The sequence below is a fragment of the Nuphar pumila genome, chromosome 14 (assembly GCF_984573655.1).
Source record: "Nuphar pumila chromosome 14, dmNupPumi1.hap1.1, whole genome shotgun sequence".
Lineage (NCBI taxonomy): Eukaryota > Viridiplantae > Streptophyta > Magnoliopsida > Nymphaeales > Nymphaeaceae > Nuphar > Nuphar pumila.
In genome coordinates this window covers 25,929,198-25,945,616 of record NC_143262.1, presented here as the reverse complement: position 1 = coordinate 25,945,616, position 16,419 = coordinate 25,929,198, and positions in this window count along the sequence as shown.

The following is a 16,419-nucleotide window of genomic DNA, read 5'->3' as shown; positions in this document are numbered from 1 at the left end:
TTTATTTATTTATTTATTTACTTTTTTTTAGCTTTTCAATTCGTCCTTTAGCTTTTGTCAAAGCATAAGGTCACACGTGGTAATCGAAATGATTATTTTGCCCTCAACCTTCGGGTGTTATTTGCGGGAAGGGTTCTCCTAGGACGGCGGCTTAAGAAAGGGTAAAATAATGAAATAACTTTCTGCGTTCTTATCCGCCGTTGACTACGTCCTCCTCGGTTGCGATGGATCAACGTCTGAATTATCAGAACCAATTGGATCCGGATCAGCCCTCATGACGTATTGAACCGACTCGAGGTACTGGATTCGAATATGGATAGGTGAAACTTGATTACTCTGGGATAGCTTTCATCCCAAGGACCGACCCGGGCAAGGCTGCTAATGGGGGTCCGGATTTACTCGACCAAGCCCTGGTACTTATACCTAACGGTGCAAACGGATCTGATGCAGGCTGGATCCTGTTTTATAATATTGCATTCAAATTAAATGCAATAGGAATACTGATTGTGTAATGAGATTGGATGACCTAGGGGACGGTGTGGATGATAAACGGACTGGAACTTACACACATCTCTCTCTCTCTCTCTCTCTCTCTCTCTCTCTCTCTATATATATATATATATATATAAAGAGAGAGAGAGAGAGATGTGTAGTTGTGCAACCCTTAGGTGCTCTGCTATGAGTGGAAAGCTGCTTTGGTGAACGCTTGATGTTTTTTCTGCACAAAAAAACATTGTTCAGCATCAAAATTGTGCAAAAAGACCTTAAGTGGTGGTTATCACTGTCATTAAAGGTTTGTTTTCTAGTTGGGATCTTTAGCAGCGTTCAAAACCGTTGCTAAAGCATCTTTTTAAAACTGGCATGTGCATCCTTGGAGGTGTTAGCGGCTGTTCCTAGTGAAAAAAAGACCTTTAGCGACGGTTCAAAACTGCTAAAGGTCTTTTCTACACTATTTTGATGCTGAACATTTTTTGGCACAGAAAAGATGCTCAGCATCCATCACTTGCGTGATGGACACTAAACAGCATTCCACTCGTAAGTGTGCACCTACCACCTCTCTCTCTCTCTCTCTCTCTCTCTCTCTCTCTCTCTCTCTCTCTCTATATATATATATATATATATATATATATGAAAACATGCCCACTACAAAACATGTCAAACCTATTCACCGAACCTGGACCGTCTTATTATTTTATGATAAGGTATTCCAGATTAACATGATATATATATACTCAAAACATGTTGCCCTATCCCCTCCCTCTTGTCTCCCTCCTCTCCCTCTCTCTCACCTCGTCCTTCTCCCTCCGACGACAATTGTGCCTCTCTCCTTATGGTATCGGCGACCGCTGATCCCTCTCCCTTCAGAGCTGGCGACTAAAGAGACCTATGTCTTCTTCCTCTGAAAAATGATTTTATTGTACAATAAAAATGACATGTTTTTCGAAGTGTCTTAAAATTTTCAAAATCTGCCTAATGTTCACATTCACAAATTTTGGACTGTAAAAAAACTCACCAAAGTGAATTTTCTTCAAATATGTGAACTTTCTCTTAAATATCTAAATATGTGAATTTTCTTCCATATATGCAAATTTTCTCGTAAATATGTGAATTTTCTCTCACACATTTGCAAACGTCCTCTGGCTTGTGTGCCTTATGTGATTTTATTAAAAAGAGGCTTGCACATTTTTTGAACATTTTGCAACCATGAGTTGCGAAGGTCCCTAAAAAGTGCACACCTTTTTTAACTAAATGCTTTCACATTTGCGAATGTCCTGACTTTCGCATTGCGAAGATCGTTTTGCATATGTCCCTTATGCAATTTTAGTAAAAATAGTTCACACATTTTGATGACATTTGCAACTCATGGTTGTGAATGTCATACTCTATTTGTACATTTCAAGACATGTCTGACAAAGGGTCGTATGCTTGGTATTTGCAAAAGTGTCACTAAAGATATAAATAGTCAAGCATGAACATCGAATATAACATATGGCGTTTAAATGCAGTACATATTAAAAAAGTAGTTTTCTATACCTAGTTGGGGTATATGTCATGTGCAGGTCAAATCTCATCATTGGCAACTTCACATTTCGTAAGGGTTTTTCTATATGAGCAAGCCCCAACAAGCTATGCTCGTTTCGTTCAACTGGTTTACGAGCACTAGCCATGTCTCATTGCACCCAAAAGATTCTACGAAAAAGGAGTAGATGATATGTAATATCACAATATTCTTAAACCATGAGAAACATAATGCACTGATTTATGAGTTCAGAAGATGATTATACGGAATGGTAAAAATGACGTATTTTTTTAAAAGACTCATAATTTCCTAAAATGTGCCTGATGACGAAAACCGTAAATAGCCAACTTCATTAGGACCTTTTTACCCTTTGCATGTGCAAAACTCACGAAGTTCACATGATATATCACTTTGCTCATCGGATATCGCAAACTCCCACTTAAAAGGAGTTTCGCATGTTTTTTTTTTTGTGGACCTTATAAAGAGAGCAAAAAATTATATTTTTTTATGTGCTCTTCTTTAATAATCATAAAATCACAAATACCTTAGTAAAATCATAGATTTTATATCAAAGTCATGAAAAAACATGTGAACATACATTTAAGTAAAGGTCAAAGAAAGGAGGTTCGCATGGTTTCTCATGACTTTAGTATAAAATATGTATTTTTTCTAAGGTATTTGTGATTTTATGATTAAGAAAAAAGACCTTATAAATAACATAATGTTTTGTGGGTTTGGTTATATTCGTAAAAAAATAACATGTGGACCTCCTTTTAAGTGAGAGTTTGTGATACCCGACGAGCGCACACGAACTTTATGAGTTTCGCACATGCGAAGGGTAAAAAGGTCCTAACAAAGTTGGTTATTTGTGATTTTGGTCATTGGGCAGATTTTAAGAAATTATAGAGTTTTTAGGAAAATGCATCATTTTTACTATATAGTACAAACATTTTATGTTATTAGTTATTCTTTATACTTGAGCATGTTTGTAAGGTTACAATACAAAACTTATGAAGCAAAACACAAAAACAAAATTAAGTGAATATTTACAATTAGGGTGCATTTGAAAGGGTGTGTCCCTAGATTTCAGAGGTAGGACACATAAGGCAAGGTGGTTGTGGGGCCCCACCCAGGGTTTCCTCCCTTCGATGAGGGATTTTGTCTTAAAAAAAATAGTTAGATACATTTGAAAGAGGATACTCGAGTCATTGCTGCTTGTGACAAAAGACTGGCTGGCTCACCATCGTGTAAATTATCATTATCTCACAGTCATTTTACTTTGTAAGAATCCTCATGCACCACCAATTTCTTTAACCTTGGATGCTTCAAGCAACACCGTGTAAGAGGCATGAGCAGGGGCATTGAATACCCAGCCCAAGGAGTGTTATTCTTTGATGTGTTGATATTTGTCAAAATTATCAAAGGACATGTTTGGTATATCAGTTGAAACCTAACCAAGATCTTGAAGTTTTACATCGTTACGTGCCAAAAAGAACACATTGCACGGATTGATAATGATGGGACTAGACATGCATGGCTTCACACTAAAGGGACATTTTAAATGTGTATAAAATGATTGTATTGTATGACAAAAATGATACATTTTTTAAAATGCCCCAAAAATTATCAAATCCATCGAGTGGACAATATCACAAGTTCCCAAATTTTTCTTAGTGCTTTTACCCCTTGCATGTGTAAATTTTTTACTTTCGCACATCATGACGCTAAAATAATACACTCACGAAACTCATCAACAAAATCACATCTGAAGTTGCGATATTCCAAAAAAACTTGCAAAATTTTAAATAATTTGCAAAATATGTGACAAGTTTCATGTGATAACCTGCAAAAATCATAAAATTTGCGAAAGTCTGATAATTATGAAATTGTGCATGAGTATCGCATGTATTGCGAAATTACAAAAATTTGAAGGTTACTTGTTCAATAAAAATCATGTTTTTCATGTAGGGTCAACTTTAAGTGCATTTTTTACCATCAAAATTATTTAATTTGGTTTTTCACTTAAAGATAAATTAAAGTTGAGGATGTTAGCTTTCCAATGCATCAAACAGTATCTCAATCTGACATCAACAACTCTATGGTCTTTTAACCATAGAGCCCATGCTCTTTAAAAAAAAGACTTTAAATAAAAAGATAAAAAATAAATAAGAGAAAATTTGTTCCTAATGAACTGTACTATTACTTGAGTAAAATGATGAAAATACAATGTGTGTGTGTGTACAATATGAAACAAATATATATGTATGACAATACATACATAAATATATATATGTACAACTTAACACTCATCATCAAACTTACGTTGAGATATACCGAAAGTTTGAAAATATAATAAAGATTCAACGAGAAGGATCCAAGTCTTCAAGTGGCTTTAATGGGAATCTCCATGTTTATGACATATTAGAGAGTTTTGCAAATACAAGTCTTCAAATGCTTTTTATTGGTGATCATACTCAATCGCCTTCATAAGCTATCTCCATCTTAATGATGCATCAAAGATATTTATCCCTCAATCCATCACATCTTTAAGAACCCGTAAAGAAAACAAAACAAATGTCTTAACTACAAAAAAAATGTATTCTAACCAAATAGTTATGAATTTTCAAAACAATATATATATTTTGAACAATAATAACACTCAAGAAAAAAATTTAAGCAAAGTAGTGATAATTTTTTAGAAATATTAGATAACCATTAAGAAAGATAGGAGGAGCATACCTCAAAAGAGAAATTTTTATGAAATTAAATTTAGACAATCATAAACCCAAAATCAACATGTTTTTCAATAAAACATAAATATTAATCATAAGGGAACTTAATCACTAAAAAACATATCCATTATCAAGAAGAGATAAACAATGATGTATTGATAATATTTTAAATTTTTAGGAAAACTTTTCAATTAAAACAAATCATCAATTTATACTAAAAACAATGTTCATATAGAGTATGACACTAAAAAGAAACATTCATATAGAGTATGACACTAAAAAGAACCCTCAAGAAAAGAAGAGTTAATTAAATTTATACATGCAACAATGTCAACAAGATAATCAATATGAAACACATATATATATCCAACATGCAATTAAAGTATATTTAATACACATAAGACACAATAAAAATAACAGTTTTTAACAATAAAATACATAATTTTAATATAAAGAATCAAATAGTCTTCAATTACAAACAAAAATATCAACCAATATCAAGTGAACAACGCACAAGTATTTTCGTAAGGAGCACACTATCAACACCTACAAAGGAGAACACACAAGAAGGCTCACAATATAAAGAATAAGATTTTTTATTAAACATCACAAGTATCCAAAATCCATAAAATCTTTATTAATAAACATTTTTTCTATATAAGGAAATACAAGTAGAAAACATTCTAAAATTTCATTGAGAGATTCTCAAAAATCCCTCGTAACAAAGGGAATGATACTTGCAAATTAATATTAATTTACAAAAAATATGAAGAGATTTAAATTTTCACAAATATCAAGAAGTAATATTTTGCAAATTTCAATAATAGTTTGACCACTACAAGCAATCACCTCACTAGGCCTCCAAACCTCAAACATCAAGTGTATCAGTGATTAGAACAAGAGCATAATAATTATGCAACTAAAGGGCCAAAGACACACACAAAGGTGTGTATAAATATATTTTGTTTACATATAATTACACTTAAAAACAAGTGTATCAATGACTAGAACAAGAGTATAATGCCAACGATGGGCTAAAATCACACACGAAGGTGTGAATAAACTAGGGTTACTGAAAATGCCATAGGGCATAGAAAAGTGTACTTCCTCGAAGCATGTTTCAAAAGTGCAAAACGTGGCACTTTCAAAATGTGCTTGGAAGTGCTAAAAAAATTGGGAACCTCACTTTCCCTTCTTTTTTTTATTTTTTTTATTTTTATCTTTATTTTCATTTCATTTTTCTATTTTTTTTCTTCTCCCTTGCTTCTGATTTGCTTCCTAGGTTGCTTTTGGGTGACTTTTGAGACAATTATTATTTTGCTTCTAAGTTGTCTCGTGTTTCTCGCTTCCTAAAATTTTTAAAGTACCTCGCTTTCTGCTTTCACTTCTTGCTTCCACTTCCTTGACTGGCAACTCTAGAATAAACATCTCTTGTCTACATATAATGACACTTAAAAATCAAGTCTATCAGCTACTAGATCAAGAGTATAATGCCAATAATGGGCTAAAATTACATAGAGCGACTAGATCAAGAATATAATGCCAACGATGGGCTAAAATTGGACACAACTGTGTGAATAAACATCTCTTATTTACATATAATGATACTAAAAAATCAAGTGTATTAGCGACTAGATCAATGTATAAGCACAATGCCAACAATGTGCTAAAAACACACATGAAGGTATGGACAAACACCTCTTATCTATATATAATGACACTTAGATAAGAGGCATAATAGAAGGAAACACAAAAGATAAGAGAGTTTGTAATGAAAATACACTAATGTTATCAATAAAATATCAATTTTAATCATCTTTCGAAACACCATGGTTTCAAAAATAGATAGTCAACACAAATAAATAGAATTACAAGCATCCATAATAACAATGGTCATATAACAAATGAGTGATACAATACACTCAGATCCAGAGATAAAACAACTGTCAATTAAAGTCAAACCATAAGTTGACAATCTAAAATGACATAAAATGAGGTGCACACAACTCACCCTAATAATATTTCTGAATAAAAAATAATAAGGCCAAGAGAAATGATGCATCATATAAAATTTTATGATAGACACAACAAATGCCATAAGAAGGCAATAAATACTCACAAAAACCATTTTCCAAACAAGTGAGTTCAAATATAAGAACCGATTTGAAAAAACAAAGTTTCAAATCAATTCCAATAATGGTAGATGGAAAGCTTAGACTGAATATAGTGCAATCATATGCGCATGCAATCATAAGCATTGTCAATATAAGAAAGCTATATAGATAGATAACTTAATGCAGATTACAAGTTTACTATGAGACAATCAATGTCATTAAAGAGAACCAAAAAATATATAGAGATTCTCAAAGAACCATATAAAAAATCAAGTGCATACACAAGTACAACTATTCATGGATTCTCACAAAGAGATCAAAAGAACCCATGTAAATGCAATAATCCAAATAACTTAAAGCTGCAAATCTTATACAAAAGAAATGCATAGGAACAAATTTAAGCATATATGCAAGTGACAAATTTAAGGCACTAAGAGCATAACATAAAAAAATTTATTTTATAAATAACAAGTATGCAATGAATCAAGAGTCTTTAATTAAGAACACACATGTCCACCAAAGATCTAAGTGGACAAACATGTCCATCAATAATAGACAAGTATTAAAGTGAACCATGAGAGAAACATATATAACTTTCATAAAAACACAAGGAATTTTTTCATGATTCTCAACTTAATATTTTATTAAAAACTAAGTATGCAACACAATATTTAAATCATATGCAAAGCATGTAAAATAATGCCATGTGACTAATAACATAATTATAAGTACCACAAAAATGATCAACAATATAAATACCTAATATTATAACTATTGTCCCATAAAAGACTTTTATTAAAGTAAATGATTTCCTATAAAAAATTATGCTCAATACTTAATGCACAAACAAACAGTCTTATTCATCATGTAAAGCAATCATAAGTGCATAAAGATCAAATATCAATGCAAATTATTTTATAAGCTATATCATAATTTGTAACACTTTATAGTTTACTTTTAATACACAAGCTATATCATAATTTGTAACACTTTATATGTTACTTTTAATACACCAAGAGTAAAGAGAAATATTTAACACAAGTTCAAGCAAAATTTTCTAAAATTATACTTGTGAAATACACACATCATTATTTTGAAATATTTCAAATTATTTTAAAATATATAACAATTTATCAAAAAAAACAAAACCAAGTTCTCTACAGTACAAACATGATTTGACATTTATAATCATGGCTTGTTCAAATAAAGCATCTAAATGCCAACAATACATATTCAAGCATGCACAATTGTATACATATATATATAAAATAAAACAAGTTTTGAAAAATTAAGATTCAAACATGATTTAAAAACATACATGTATAATGCATAGAATAGATAACACAAGAAATACTTAAAGATATAAGATACATATTGGGTGTACATTTTTCTTGAATTCAAGTCAGACAACAATTATAAATCCTTCACGAAGCACGAACTCAAACCAAAGAATCTCAAGACCCAAAAGAGGCAAAATGCTAATAATTTTTTTTTTGCTTTGATATCATGTAATGAAATAACGAAAAATACAAAAACAATGCCACTAAGGGCTTTACAAGATTACGATCACAATGTGCACAAGCACAAGTCTACTATAGGACAAAACAATAGTCACTAAGGGGCAACAACACAAGCACTAAGTGCATATAAAATATTAAGGAACTAAATAGAAAAATATAAAATGTAAAAAATATTCATCTTTATTGAGCATAAATGCTTAAGAGAAGCATTACATAATATGGAAACAAGTGGTCCCTTATATATACAAAGGAAGAACTAAAAGGGAGCTCCCATAGAGTCGTTGGGAGCTCCGAATGGTTATAGATATAGCCATTGGGATGCTTCCAACAACTCTTAAGAGTAAAAGACCTTAATATCTTTGGTATTTGGGATAAAGACAATACAAAAAAAGAAAATTTATCCCTAAAGGACAAAACCTATTACATAAGGCAAAGATGAAAATACCTCTAGATGGTATAAATAAATATATATAATGTATATATATTATATATATTACATTATATATACGCATCTTAACAACACACTTATAAAACCAAAGATCAAACAACCATTAGTTAGAGCTATATAAGTTGACCGTCTAAACTCTGACATAACCGAGGTGCACAAAACTCATCCCACAAACAAACTTTGGTTCAATAATAACAAAGCCAAGATAAAAGATGCATCATATAAAATTATGTGATGGACACAACAAATGTCATAAGAAGGCAATAAATATTCATAGAAATCATTTTCAAAATAAGTGAGTTCAAATATAAGAATCAATTTGAAAAAATAAAGTTTCAAATCAAATCCAACAACGGTAGATGAAAAACTGAGACTGGATATAGTGCAATCATATGCACAAAAAGATGTTAATTGATGTAATCATATGCAATACAATCATAAACATTGTTAATATAAGCAAGCTATATAGAGAGATAGCTCAATCTAGATTATAAGTCTATTATGAGACAATTATAGTTATATATCATTAAAGAGGACCAAAATATATATAAAGATTCTCAAAGAACCATATAGAAAACCAAGTGCATGCACAAGTACAACTAATCATCGATACTCACAAAGAGATTAAAAGTACCCATGTATTTTCAATAATCTAAATAACTTAAAGCCACATATCTTAGACAAAATACATGCATAGAAATAAATTTAAGCATATATGCAAGTGATAGATTTAAGACACTAAGGGCACAATATAAAAAATTATATTTTATGCAATAAATCAAGAGTCTTTTAATCAAGAACACACATGTCCACCAAAGATCTAAGTGGACAAACATGTTTATAAATAATAGACAAGTACTAAAGTGAACCATGAGGAAAACACTTATAACACCCACAAAGGGAAAATACAAAGAAGTTTTTCATAATTCTCAACCTAATATTTTATTAAAAAATATGTGTTCAATTTAAACATAATATTTAAATCTTCTGCAAAATATGTAGGATAATATTCATTAAAGAGCCATGAAACTAAGAAAATAACATAATTATAATGACCACAAAAAAGACCAACAAAAGAAACACTCAATATCAAAACTATTGTCTCACAAAAGGACCATAAAAAGCATATATTAAAGTGAATGACTTCTTATAAGAAATTATGTTGAATACCTTATGCATGAATAAACAATCTTATTCATCATATAAGGCAATTATAAATGCATAAGGATCATATATCAATATAAAAATTATTTTTTTCATAAGCTAGATCATAATTTGTAACACTTCATATACTACTTTTAATGCATCAATAGTAAAAAGAAAAATTAAAAACAAGATTAAGCATCATACTTATGAAATACACACAACACCATTATTTTAAAAATTCTCAAATTATTTTAAAATATATGATAACTTTTAAAGAAAGAACAAAACAAAGTTCAATAATAGAACAAAAGTCAACAAATGCTCAAGCATACAAAATTGTATACATATATATCAAATAAAGCAAGTTTTTGAAAAATTAAGATTCAAACATGATTTCAAAAAACATAAATCTATCTAATTTCACAAGATTAAACAAATAAACCTTATAAAAACAAGTTCAATAATAATAAAAAAAAAACATTCAAAGCACAAAAGTGCAAAGGCACATATAAGTTCAATCGTGGATAATGCAAAGGCATGAAGGCATAATACAAGCACAAAAGTTCACAAGCACAAGTCCAATATGGGATAATACTAAGAGCCAACAAAGGAAAACACATGCAAGTAAAATTATATTGAATACATTCTTGAGAAAAGCATACACTTATGCAAGACAATCAATCGTGGAATAACTCATGCAACTAACGCATAATGCAAAATGCATAAAAAATATTTCAACAACCGTTTCACATAAAAGAGCAAATGAGTTTAAAAAAAATTATGAAGAGATTAAAAAATTGCATATATCATAATGAATGAATTTTGCAAATTAAAATACTAGTTTGACCACCATAAACAATCACCTCACTAGATCTCCAATCCTTAAAAATCAAGTGTATCGGCGACTAGAACAAGAGCATAGACATAATGTCACTAAAGGGCCAACGACACACATGAAGGTGTGTATAAACATCTCTTGTCTACGTATAATGATACTCAAAATAAGTGTATCAGCGACTAGAACAAGAGCATAATCACAAAGCCAGTGATGGGCTAAAATCACACACAAAGGTATGAACAAATATCTTTTATCTACATATAATGATACTCAAAACAAGTGTATCAGCGACTAGATCAAGTGCATAGTCTCAATGTTATCAATGGTTTAAAACACACACACAAAGGTGTAAACAAACATCTCTTGTCTACATATATTGACACTTAGATAAGAGGCATAAAGAGGAAAAGACACTCAAGGTAAGAAAACTTGCAATGGAAACACACTAATGTTATCAATAAGAATATTAATTTTAACCATCTTTCGAAACACCATGGTTTCAAAAATAGATAGTCATCACAGATAAATAGAGTTGAAAGCATCCATAAAATTAATGGTCATACAATAAATGAGTGATACAACACACTCAGATCTAAAGATCAAACAACTGTCAGTTAGAGCCAAATCATAAGTTGACAATCTAAATTGACATAAAACGAGGTGCACACAACTCACCCCAACAACATCTCTAAATCAACAAAAGCATATATGGATTCAGAGGCCAATCAATTATCAATCAGATCCAAGACTGGTGTCAATACGATACTCATAAACTTTGATAATTATAGATTGATAAGATTATTTGAGTTGCACATATAACTCCCCTAAATAGCTAACCCTGACCCAACAATAAGGTCATAGAGAGATTATGCATCATATATAAAATTTTGTAATGGACAAAATCAATGCCATAAAAAGGTAATAAATACTCATGGAAATCAATTTCCAAATAAGTGAGTTCATATTAAATAACCGATTTGAAAAAATAAATTTCAAATCAAATCCAGTTAGATAAAAACCTTATCATAAGAATTAGTGCAATTAGATGCACAAACAATATGTCAATAGGATGTCTTATGATAATTTTACAAATTTGAATAAGTAAATAAGCATGCAAATATGATGCTTGAGAATCTTTAAAAGGATCATAAGTCCATTACTCAAGAAACAAGTGAACTAAGGTACATCTCATACAACAAATCTAATAAATCTCACTAAATAGACAAGAATAACATATATAATCTTTATATCTAAATCTATTATGAGGCAATACAAAATGACAAGCACCAATTGAAGGCAACATATAGAGATTCCAAAAGAGCTAAGTGCAAAATCACACAAATACAAAACCATTAGAAGCCAACTAAGAGCTATGTATAAACATAAAAAATGTTGACATTATTGATGAAATGTTCTCAAAAAGCCATAGAGATTTTAATAGCATACATAACTATGAACCCACATATGATCGCATTAAACAAGAGATTTTTCTCACAATGCAATGAAAATTCAATATCCAAGATGCATGATATAAAATATCAATACTCAAGAAAGAAACCACTAAGATAAGAAAAGAAAAAAGATTTGAGTATATGATAACAAGTCATGCTTATGCTATTCAATAAAGACTATTTGAAGTATATATCTAAAGATGCCTTAATCCAACATAAGTCATTTGAAAATAGTCTTCATAGAACAATGTCACTCAAACATACATGAAATAACGCATTCACATGATAATAGAAAAACTTTATGAGAACATAGAAAACACGACTATATTAAAAAAGGAACACATAATACATCTTTTTAATCTTCATGCTTGATCACATCACAAAAAAGAAATCCAAAAGATAGTCCACACATACGTTAAAAAAACAAAATTTAGTATTTTGCAAAAACATGAAATACATAAGATTTTAAGAAACCACATATTTTGCAAAATATTATTTTTCACTACATGTATCACATATTTCAAAAACATTTAATTTTATCATAACACTTTTATAAACACTTACCATACATATGAAAATAGAAAAGCCAAAGATACATATCAGAATACAAAATTCTTAAATCCATAGTCATACCATCTATTAATATAAATCTTTCTTAAGACCTCAAACCTTGCTTGGATACCATGTCACAAAATGGTATGGATCCCAATGCACTTCAAAATACATCCTATGAGTCAAGAATACAATGTAGTTAAAAACTCATTCACAATGAAAATACCCATAGAACACAAGACTTAAAAATAAAAAAATTCATTAAGTAAGAAATTCAAATAAAATAAAAAATTACAAAAAAGCTTCACTCAAAACATTCAAAACCTAGATCTAACCATCAACTCTCTCACTACACAAAGGCACCCACCCACCCTTTATATAGAGAATAAGAGGGAGAAGAGAGAGATTAAAAGGAGAGATAGGAGAACTAATCTAGCTCTTGGACTAGGTCCAACAACTAGGTTTCTAGTTGTTGACCAACAATCCAACAGTCATCCATCTCCAAGTCAACCAATAGTTGACTTGGGTATAATATATATATATATATATATATATATATATATATATATATATATTATACACATTTTAACAAACAATAGCCAACAACACAAGCATTTAGTGCATATAACACATTAAGGAACTAAATAGAAAAACACAAAATAAAAAATATTCATCTTTATTGAGCATATATGCTTAAGAAAAGCATTGAATACAAGAGAGGGGTTCAACCCCTATATATATATACAAAGGGAGAGCATAGGGCTCTATTGGGGAGCTCCCAATAGAGTCGTTAGGAACTCTCAACGGTCACAAATGTGACCATTGGAGAGCCGCCAACGACTCTATGGTCTTTTGACCATAGAGCCCATGCTCTTTACAAAAAAGACTTTAAATAAAAAATAAAAAATAAATAAGAGAAAAATTGTTCTTAATGAATAGTACTATTACATGAGTAAAATGATAAAAATACCCTTAGAGGGCATTTACCTTTTACACTATTATATATATATATATATATATATATATATATATATATATATATATATATGTACAACTTTACAGTGTCTTGTTCCCGCATTTGTATCCATGTGACATACTGATGTCCCATACTTTTTTCCAATGTACCTTTTTTAAAGATGAATTAAAACTTGCAGCAAAGTATTCAGTCCCTTAATGCTTTTGCAACTATTTCATAACATTATTCTTATTGTGCTTTTTAGAATCATTTTACTCACGAGTGCAGAGTAGTTCAACAAGCTCAATCTTTCAGTTTCTAGTGTGCTGATTCATGCACCATCTTGGAGGATTTTCAATTGCTGGATTTGATTTCTGGAGATATTTCAGAATGTAGTTGGCTATGGAAATGTCTTTTAAGAAATTATTTTGAATTTTGAGAGGAATCACTTGAGCCATGTTGGCTGTATGGAAGTTTAAAAATTAAATTAAAAAAATTTGTTTATTTTTCTTCTTGGCATGTAAGTTTACACATTATAAAAAAATGTTCTTTTAAATGCAAAAAATGTTTTTGTGCTTGTTTTCTTTGGCTATGTCAGAGGGACACTTTACATGGGCATCGGTGTCCTACGTTGACATGAGATGACACCAAACATGACACTGGAGACACAGTAACGTTTCAAGGACATAGTCAAACTTGTGTCATACATGGACAATATTGTTTCTAACTCATCCTTTTTTATGATATTGATCCTTTATTTTTGTAGTTTGTTGTGTTTTTCCTCTTAATTGTCGTCATTGATTACATGCATTACAATTTTTTCTTCGACTTACTGTTTAGTGCTTATTGACCATATCAGACTGGAATTGTTGTTCAAGAATTTGCATTTAATGACGATATTCATGTTGTATTGCTTTAAAGAATTTATATATATATATATATATATATATATATATATATATATATATATATATATATATATATATATATATATATGGCCATGTCTCCATGTCCTAGCTACATAAAACCCTCGTTCTCGTACCAATTGTGTTTGTGTCATGCCTTGTACCCTTGTCCTTGTCACACATGTTTAGCTACACTACCCATCTCCACATATATAATGAGTTTAGCTTCCAAGTATGAAATTACCATCTTCAATTGCTTGGGATGCTCTATGTGGTCTATTGAGCGATTTTTCATTTTTCATGTGATTTTCTTGTTCAATTGCGTTGATTCTTTTCTACTCTTTGATTCATTGTTTGTGTTTCAGTTTTTGCTTAATATAGCAATTGCTATATGTTGATGTGAAAATGGCTTTCTCAATGACCAACAGTTTCATCATAGATCAAGGAAAAAAATCAGTAGTATTTTTCTTATATTCTACATATTCCATTGAACTCATTTACCAAGTAACTTTTTAGTCTTAGGTGGATCAACCTTTCATTTGATATATCCTGTTTTTTCCTGTTGTAATTTGTTTTTGAATAAAATCATTATTTATGATATGGTTTTGGTTGTTATAATCATTATTTTTCTTGTAAATTATTGGATAAAAAAATTCTCTAGTTTTAATAATTCAAAAGCGTCTGTTTTTTTTATAGATGAGAGAAATACTCCAAAATCAATCAATGACACTAAGCTCATCAATGAGGGCAAAATACTGGAGAACAACAAAACTCTTGCTGAATCTAGGGTACCTGTTGGAGAGCTTCCTGTTGGTGTCATCACTATGCATGTTGTCGTGAGGCCTCCTGTACTGGATAGAAACAACGGTAATATGGACAAGAATCCATTAATTATTGAACTTCCAAATTGTTTTATATATTCAGGCAATGATTATACCATGACGTTATGTTGGTTATATATGTAACTTTTTTCATTCTTTCCTTTCTTGCTCAACTTGAACTGCATGGCAAGGGACTGTTGCATTTTTCAACTTTTACAGTAATGTCTCGGTAGAAAACATTTTCAGCAAAATAAAACTTACAATTAGATGCCCAATTAGTGAGGATAGACCAGATGACATAGATTTGGTTGGAGGATACGGCATCTTGCTGTTTTTTGTGAAGTCCTCCAGAAGAATGGAATTTAAGAGGTAGAGGAGTGAAAATGGAGTATCCCTGAAACATAGACCATAGAACAAGATGAGAAAGGAACAACATAAGAGCTACCTTATTTCACTCCGGCTTAGAGTAGTGACTGAGTATTTTGTTTTGCTTACATTTGTCTGGATTCATGAGCTTCAGCTTTTAATTTATGGAGTAATATTTCAGTTGGAAATATGAAATGAAAGCTCTGCATTAGTCTTTTCCAGAATAAACTTCTGTCTAATTATTTATTGAAGGGAAATCTTCATTTAGGGGTCAACCTTTTGCCTTTAATTTCAAATATGGCCCACATGTTACAAAATTCCAAATATGGGCCAAATTACATCTCCTAGAAACTGTCAAAATAGGGACCTCATGTCAACACCCACGTAGTGGAAAACGTGAGTACCTATGTCACATGGGTGCGGGTGCGGGGGTGCGGCACTTTCAAAAGACTTGGGTGCGGGGGTGCAGGCAAAATGTAAAAAATTATATATATATATATATATATATATATATATAAAGTTTAAAAGTTGGACATAAATGACCTTGGGTG